The sequence below is a fragment of the Cinclus cinclus genome, chromosome 13, assembly GCF_963662255.1.
Source record: "Cinclus cinclus chromosome 13, bCinCin1.1, whole genome shotgun sequence".
In the NCBI taxonomy this organism is placed as follows: domain Eukaryota; kingdom Metazoa; phylum Chordata; class Aves; order Passeriformes; family Cinclidae; genus Cinclus; species Cinclus cinclus.
Genome location: NC_085058.1, coordinates 4,189,618 through 4,199,027, shown reverse-complemented (window position 1 = coordinate 4,199,027; position 9,410 = coordinate 4,189,618).

The following is a 9,410-nucleotide window of genomic DNA, read 5'->3' as shown; positions in this document are numbered from 1 at the left end:
GGCCCGCCGGGCTCTGATCTCGCGGCGGGGACATGCCGTTCCCTCCGTGCATCCCCGGGGCGGGGAGACGCGGCTCAGCCCTGCGGGGCTGCGAGAGCCCCGGGACTGCACCTTTGTGACCCCCTGTGAGAGCCCCGAGCCCCAAGAACAGCAGCCCTCGGAGTTCAGGAAGGGCATCCTGTAACCCCGGGACAGTGGCCCTGAGCCTCAGGAGAGCAGCCCCAAATCTGCCCCGACAACATCCCCGGTCTCTTGGGGAGCAACAGCCCGGTTCCACCTGCCAGGTTAGCCCCACAGCCATCCTCACGGACATCGATATGCGCCCCGTGCAAAGCCCTGTTCTTGGGCCTGGGAGGAGGAGCAGGGTTGAGGCATAGAATCATGGAACGTGTGTGTGGTGCGGGTGAGAAGGGACCTTAAATTTCATCTCGTTCAAGCCCCTGCCATGGGCAGGGACACCTTCCCACTATCCCAGGTTGCTCCGAGCCCATGTCCAACCTGGCCTTGGACACTTTCATGGATGGGGCAGTCACAACTTTGCTGAGCAACCTGAGCCAGGGCCTCACCACCCCCATTATCCACCTTCTTTCTGCCTGCCCACATGGGTGCCCAATTGGTCACATCCTAGAGCACAGCCTGTGGCTGGATAACATGAGCAGGAAATGGAATACATAGCCTATTCCTCTATACTGCATCCCCCAGCTTGGTTCCTCTGTGAAGCATAAGTGTAAAACCCTAAGAGCTTGGGTCAACTTACCAAGCAAGAGATATCCAGGGACCTGAGCTCTATTATCTTAACCAGCCTTTCTTATGCTGCTTCCCCAGCACCGAGGCCAGGTGAGAGAGGGGAAAAACATCAGCCCTGCCCTGGGGGTCCCACAGCCCCCCCACACTGCAAAAGCCAAGTGTGTTCCCTGTCCTCCATTGGCCTGGCTGGAGACACCTGTGTGTCCTCAAGGCACTGAATGTCACTTCAAAGTCAAACTGAGTCCACACCTGTCTCTCAGTGACCATTACTTTCCAGCAGGAGCTCAGGGATAATATAGTTTTGCTCATGTGCATGTTGTGAAGGGGTGTGAGCCTGGCTGGGGGGTAACCACAGCTGAGTTCCCACCACACCTGGGTCAAATGCCCTGTTCAAGCCCCAGCCTCTGACTCCATTTGCCACCTGGCTACAGAGAGACACCCTGTAAAAATGTAACCCTAAACTCCGCCATCCCCATGCACAAGAATCGTCCAGCACAACCCACAGCACTCTGAATCTGGCACCAGAAAGGCAACACAGGAAACACCATCACCAAGATGGTGCCCACAGCCAAATGCATGTGGGGCCAAGTAATTCCACCACAGGAGGTGTGTTAGAGGGGATGAAACATCCTCCTGGGAGCATCACCTTTATGTTCCCCTGCTTTCTAGGTTATGGCTTTTAGCAGCAGCAGCTGTTTACATGTGGCACAAAGGGTTTGTGTATGGAGTCCTCATACAGAGACTAAGTGACCACTTCTTTTTCCAAGGCTTTGTAATAAGCTGCTAAGCCAGAGAGCCTGATCCCTGCCAGATCCTGCATGAGGAGAGAAGACTTCCAAATTTTGACTAAAAAGCCCCAATTTATTTTTTTGAATGCTGTCCTACAGAAGGGTTTTTGAGAGACTTCACATACCAGCTCTGAGTTTCACAGCAAGAGCTGCCCCAAACTACCCATGGAGTTCAGCACAGACAGATCCAGATCAGAGCAAGGACTTTCTCCAGTCTTCAGGGATACTGTCCTTCACCATAACTTTCTCCCCAAGACTGGGGAACAGTCCCGTAAGGCTGTGGAGGAATAACTCCAAGGAAGAGTGTTGCCTACCATTCCTCAAAGACTCTTAAGAGAGTCCGGCCTGACAAAGACCAGGAATATTTGCTAATTGAGCAAAAACCAGCATAACGTCACAGCGCTTTCTCTGTGTTTAGGCTTGGTGTGTCACTTTCTACAGACTTTGAGTGCAAAGCCTGAGGCAAGTGAAGGAAGGCTCAAAAGGGTGGGAGTCAGGAGCAGCAGGGTTTTCATCAGACCCCCAAGGACCCCCGTGCTGCACACACACGCAGAGGAGATACTTTGCCTCTTCCAGAGCAGGAAAACCCTGGCCACAGGCAGAAGAATTTCTGTATCCATCACACTGGGGCAATAACAGTAGGTCCACTATGTCACTACCATACTGATGGCCACAATCTCTGGTTTATTTTGTAGGCAGATCTATGGTATTGGGCTGGAGATAAGTATCCTCCTTGCATAGCCACCCCTCAGAGCTGTATGTGATGGCAGCATCCCTACATCCCAGTATCTTGTGGCTCATTGTCCCTTTGCTATCTTCATAAACATCACAGCCAGGCAGCCTCTCCCCTCCCAAAGCATTGCAGCATGTGCTTCAACACGTGGAGCACTTGATGGTCCAACCAGCTGCACATAGAGGGGATGTTTTCTCCTCCTAGGAACTTTAAGGGATGGACAGAATTTGGGACAAATGAAGCCATCACTGCTATCAGCTTGTGCAGGTGGGCCAGTCTACCAGAAAATGGTCCTGCCTCTGCAGAGATGTTGGCTGAGGATTCCACTTCCACCTGGAGATGCTCAGCTTTGAGTATGCGATCCAAGGTCACACTGAACGAGTGCAAGAGCAGGTGACACTTCAGTTTGTACTTTTCTTAACCATGTCTTACAGTGATGTATTTTTACATCAACACTTTTCCTCCTGAAGTATCTTCCACTCAACAGCATCTGGCTCTGCACCCTGGCTAAGGGCTGCACCAGAGCTTTGTCCTTGCCATCTCATGTCCACTAAGATGTGATGGTTAGAAGAGCAGAGGTGATGCTGTGACGCATCCACTTACCTCTTCCACATCAATTCCTCATCAGGGTGGAGAAGTTGACAGTGAGCCTTGTGATGATGTCCTGCACAAGCAACTCCAACCGTGCTGTCCTGCTAGCAAATGATGGGAATGACAGAGCCTCACCAGGGAAAAGGAGTAAAAGCTGTGAGGTGCTCACAACCAACAAGGTTGGTCTAGCAAGTCCTAGAAAGGGGACTAGCAAAATACTTGAAACAGAAACAGGTTGAAATCAGCTGAGAAATCAAGGTGAGACTTGAAATGACAGACAGCTGTAGACAGTCTTGTGTTTTCCCACAGTTTCTAAGCTTTGCATTATCCAAGGGCTCTTTGTAATTCTTGAACAAGCAGGTTTTCAGCTTGTTGGATGCTGGTTAAGGTGTCAACAAGAGATGTCTCTCTCCAGCTGGGCTCCTGCATCCTGCCCACCCATTCTGTGATCCCAGACCTCCTTCACCCATCTGTAGAAAGGCAATGGATTTTATTTGGGGCATCACGGTGGTTGTCATGGGGGCACTTTAGGCCCCTGCTCCTGCTGAGCCCACCACAGGCAGTACCACACTTCAGCCGAGATGCTGGATTGTTTTTGCTGTTTCTCACTGCTTATCTGGGACAACAACTGAGCCTTGGCACTTGTCCCAGAGCAGAGAGGATGCTCCCATGCCACTTTCAACATTTCTGAGGTATGGAGAAGGGAGGATTTCCTTTGCTTGCCACTGGCACCAATTTCTCCGCCTCCTGTCCTTGTCCAGGAGATCCCATGTCTCCCCAGACTGCTCTGCTGCTTTCCTCCATTCTCTGCCCATTCCAGCTCCTCTTGCTCATGCTCTTAGTCTTTCCAGTTAATTATTCTGAACTGGGATTTACTATGCTGGCTGGAAAGAGGCCACCAACCCTGGCAGATGGAAGAACACTGATCTCCAAGCAAGCAGTGAGACCAGACAACACCCTGTCACAGCTCAGACCAGTGACAGACACATGCAAGCTGAGTGCTGGTGTCACCAAAGACTCTTTACAGGGCCTCAGATGAGTTCTCGGAGAACTTTCTGGCTACAAGCAGGCGAAGGCTTTGGGGCTGCTTTGGTGCCATCCAAACATCTGGAGACTGGTTATAGCAAAGGTGGAAAGGGACCTCAGAATTCACCCATCCAACATCCTGTGTGACTGTCACTAGCTCTGGATCAGGTTGGTCCTGTCTTGAAAACCCCTAAGGACGGACCAACCCCACCTCTCCAGGTGTCCATCCCAAGGCTGCACCATCCAGCAGGGAAGAAGTCTTCCTAACACCTATCTTGATTCTCTCAAGCCACCATGTGTGTCTGCTGCCCCATGTTACATCATCTGCTGCCACTATCAAGTGTAACTCCACCATATTTTTAACTACCCCTCTAGGGAGGTATAAGCTGCAAACAGACCCATGTTCAGCCTCTCTTGACCAGACTAACCCAGCCCAGTTCCTTGCTGACCCCTCATTAGCACTTTCTGTGTTTCCCCCTCTCCCAGTCTGCATCTCTTCCTGATACAGAGCCTACCCAGCCACTCCTCCCACCCTGCAGCCTCTTTTGGTCTATCTGTCTCTAAACAGCACGGATGGTACTTGGTCAAGGCCAAGCTGAAGAGGAGCTCCCAACCCCTTCCATGGATTTGATACTTCCATCAGACCAAATGCCATGTGGCTACAACAGCCCTAAGCGCCAAAAAGGGCAGAGGATAAAAGGTGTGGCAGAAAATTAGTACCAGAGACCAGTGATATTTGGGTACCAAATCACAGGATGCAGTTAGCCCCATCCTGGGATCTGCGCAGGACTTTGGGTGGCCCAGTGGGTGCAGGGCACAGACAAGAAGCAGTGGAATTGCAGAGCTCATCCAGCATCACATGCCTGGAGTAGCTGCTTTGAGGACGGCAGCGAGTGCTTTCAAATTTTAATTCCTTTCCGTACGTCACGGCTCATCTTTTCCAGCTCCGCCTTCCCCCAGGAGGACAAGCTGAAGCTAACTGAGAGAGACAAGGGCTTGGAGGTGTGCGCAAATGTTTGCTCAGACGCATCAGATCGCTGCAGAGCTGCTTTTATGGGCATTTCGGAGCAGCTCCTGGCAGCGCTGCCCAAGCCGAGTTCCGTGGAAGCTGCAGTGCCCCATGACGTGAACCCACCAAGTGAGCTTCTGACCAAAAACGGGTGAGGAGAGCTTGTATTTACACAATTTGAATAAAAAGATAGCACCAAGCAGAAAAGCCTGTTTGGAGCCAGGAGCGGGAACAATAAACCCAAACACTTTCTCTGATGGGTTGCAGATGCAGCATTGCTGGCGTTCTGGTGGAAAAAGCACGGCTACACGGAGGGATTTGTCACTTAGTCATCTAGGAAATTAAGGCAGGACTTTAGTCTGCCCCCAAAACTCATACTTCTTTTGCCTAAAAGATGAAATATAGAGAAGAAAGAAGGCAATGCTCCTCCTTGCTTGTGCAGCACTGGAACAGTGCACTGTTACCTCTTTAGTTTCATATTAATGTCATTTGCACTGCCAGGCATATTAATTATGAGGGAATTAACCAGGGGGAGTCCTTTATAGAGAATTTGTTAACTAAAGGCCCCAAAGCCAGTTCAGTCCTGTGCATGGGATGGCACACACCTGGCTCTAGCACTCCTGCACTGAACTGCTGCCCAAGGGGCATCCATGGCTGATTTTTAACAAGGACTTTTTGAAGCGTGGAGTGCAGGCTGTCTCAGCTCCAGGCCCAGGTGTGCCCAGACCTGGCGGACACGTTGGAGCATTGGGGCTCTCCCTCTGTCCATCCCTGCAGCTCCTTCCACCATTATTCAGCTGTGAGAACAGCTGAAGCCACCACCATAGTGGTCTTGTGGGCTAAAATTCTCATAGTGCAGCTGGACCTCATCGATGACAGGACCATTCCATTGTCTCATCCACAGAGGAGCTGGGGGCTGCCCAGGCTGCTGTGGTCCCATGCCAGCTGTAATCGAGAGATTTCTGCAGTTGATTCTGTCCTTCCTCACTGGAGCCATGTCAGGAGCTGCCCCACTGGCAGAGGACAGGCTCAAGGCTCCCCAGCCCCACTATCATTGCCCCTGGTCAGCAGACACAGCTCTACTCTGGTGCCTGGCACTTGGCATTAATGAAGTCTGGCATTAATGGTCGCCAGACCAGTCCCAGGTCCCAGCATCAAGGAGGAGGCACAGCACCTCTGGTGAGTCCTGCTGAGCCAGACCCCGCCCCTTCCCTGCTCTGCAGTTGTTTGAGTGAGTTTTTGACCAGGTGCTCAGTGAGAACATTGAGTGCCAACAGGGTTGTGGAGCAGCAGCGATGGGACATGGCTTTACCCAGAGCACTAAGAGACAGTCAGTGTTATTGGTGTCCTGAGCCCTCATGTGTGGTCCTATCTCCAGGATCTGGCCCAGGCCCCTCAGGGTGTCAGCAGATCCAGCTTTGGATCCCTCATGCATGTGCTACCGAGTACCACGTCCCATCCTCTGACTGTCAACAGGGCTCTGCAGGCCTCATGCTCTGCCACATCATCTTAATCCCTAATTAATAGACATTATGAATCATATGGAGGGGAGAAATACTCCCAAAGTTTGCCATTAAGTATCTGGACAGCCAAAGAGGGCCACCTCTGTAAGAGAGGAGATGGGCAGCTTTGGGCTGTGCCATGTGATACGTCCCTCGGTCACAGCAGAACACACCAACCTGAACTCTGTGAGAGGAAGGCATCCCATTTTCACCAAGGCTGTTAATGTCCAGCCCCTCTGCACACTGGAGACCTTGTCAAACAAAACAAAAGGACTTGTTGTGGAGGAATCCTTGGCAACATGACCAACATACACATGACCTTACGACTTGGAAAACAGATTTTCAAAAACCCAAGTGAGGGATCTTGCCACACGTGGCATGGCTCAGCTCCTCAGCCACTGGCGCTGGCCTGGGATGCACTGCGAGTCCCAAAGCCTGCTGGAGCATGCCAGAGCACAAGAGGGGATGTGTGGGATGGGCATTGCTCCAGCCTGGATGTGGCACTTTCTCTGTGGCAGCTGCAAGCTTGGAAAAGCTCTTTACCAGTTCACTTACCACGTCCTTCCCCAGGACACTCCCAGCTCCCATGGGTTCCCCTCAGGCAGCCCTCCGCACATCCACCCTGGGGAATGTGTCTATGGGTGCCCTTAAGGGTAGGAAAGAAGTCTCCTTGCAACTTCCTTCCTCCTCCCTGCTGTTCTCCTGGTGCTGAACACTGTGGAGAACAGCCAGGGACACCTCCATTATTAAACACCCTGTGTGATACTGCCCAGCATGGGGGAGATCCCAGCACGGATGTGGCACAGAGGAGACTTCCTGCTGACTCCAGCCTCCCACCTCCTCTGGCCAAGCAGGACCCGTGCTCTCCTCCTGGATATGACACTGCCCATTCAAGGGTGCAACCTGCTGTGTAAAAGCCAGAACTGACAGAAGTCTGAAGATTCTTCCTCAGTCATGTGAATAACAAGAGGTATTAACAGGTCGGCAGGATGAGAGCTAAATGAAGCGTCACCTTGCAAGAGGCTGCTCCATCCATCCTACTTGTCTTTGGGCAGAGAAGGGAAGGTGGAGGGCAGCACAGGGGCAGGCCAGAGATGGCAGCACAGTTCCATTGTCCCTCCTGCCCTCCTGGAGCTGGGGGTACAATGAAAGACAATGTGCCACAGCAACACCCTTCCTAGTGCTGTTGCCACATGGGGGATGCATCACTGCCAAGACTCCTGTACCACCTGCAGGGTTTTCACACGCTCCTCAGCTTGCCCACTGCCCAGAGTTCCCAACAGGCACAGTTAGTGGCCTGTCCCCATCCCCAGGGCACCCTAAGTCTCACCCCTTGGAGTTCCCAGCCTTGGTAGGAAACCAGCACATCTTCCCAGTTTTCAATCCTGGCAAGGCCAGACTTGTTTAAACTGGGCTGTTTAGATGACTTGGTGTATGTTGGACACCCAGCCTGAAAGATTCAGCTCATGATGAAAGTTTGACAAAGCCCTAAAACCAGGGAAAACAAAGAGTTTTATCATGGGAAGCACTGATCCCTGAGATGAGCTGTAATTATTTCTGTCCCACTTCAACCACAGTGCATAAACACTGAGGACTGATGGCACAAGGGCCGATTTTCCAGAGCTGATCCTTTCCGCTGATGGGACAAGATGTGGTGCAAAGTGCAGGAACCTGCTGAGCTCTCAACTGCAGTCCAGGCATTTCCCCCCAAATACCTATGAAACAACCATTGCATCACTGAACATCACCAGTGCAAACTTCCCTGGAAAAATTCATTTCCACGCAAGGAATACAGCTTGGAAAATTCCAGCCTCAGTGGGGAATGACAAGCAAGGGGCTGTCTTGGAAACTATTTTGCAACCTTAATTATTTTACTTCAAAGGCTGGCAGCCTGTAATCACATTAGTCTCCCTGGGAAAGCCTGCCCTATCAGAGCCCCTCTTGCCCTCTCATCACTCCCCCCAGTCCCCGAAAAGAGCTCACAGGGAAGCTCAGGGGCCTGGTGAGCCCCTGCGTGCAGCCTGCCAGGCGATCCCGGGAATGCCTGATTTACAGTGTTATGCTTCATTCTGTTTACGCCAGCCGAGTTATTTAAAACGGGGAGAGTGAGAGGAGCCCGGGTTTTGTTTAAAAGTCCAGCAAAGAGATTTGCCTTAAATAGTCAAGAGCTGAGGTTGGAGGGGAAGCCGCCCAGCAGCACGGACCTCCGGGATGGGAGCAGAGCTGGCACCCGCGGGGGGAGCTGGCTGGCTGCGGGAGGGGTGGCAGAAGCCTCACATTTAACCCCGGGGACTTAAACCATCCTTGCAGCCCCGGCTTTGAGTGGCCTGTGGCAGCAGGGACATGGTTCACCTCCACAACAGGAAACACAGTTTTAGAGGAGAAACAGCACTGGTCTCGCAACACTCTGAGCCGTAGTGATGGCAATCCAAAAAACTGCTCCACAGCCAGAATTGGCACAGCCATCCCGAAGGAAGCTGTGCACAGAATGGCACCGCCCCAGCTCTGAACCCTCTGGGCAGCCCCTGCCAGCCCTTGAGGCCTCTTCCTCAGAGCAAGGCTCAGTGTAAAGCCACACTGCTGGAAGGGCCTCCCTCGGGGGACTGACATGAGCTTGGTTTGCTCAGTGCTGAGCACAGATCTGGTTGCTCTCTATAAATACATCCGGGGTCAACACCAGGGACGGGGAAGAGCTATTTAAATTCAAGGGGGATGCTGGCAAAAACAAAAGGCTATATATAAACTTTCCATGAGCAACGCCAGGCTGGAGGGAAGGTTTTAACTCCTCGAGTAGGAGGGTGGAGAAAGAGTGGGATAGGGCCAGACATGTTTCACTGTGTCCCCTGGGTGGGTAACCTCAGTTTCCCTACATCCTCAAGACCAGAAAACCAGCTGAGGGACCAGCAACTGGCCTTGGCACCACAGAGATTGCTCCCAGCCACACCCCAGGCAGGACAGCAAGGAGCAAGAAGCTCTTCAGATGTTTTTCCACTTTCTTGACTTATTTGGTCAAA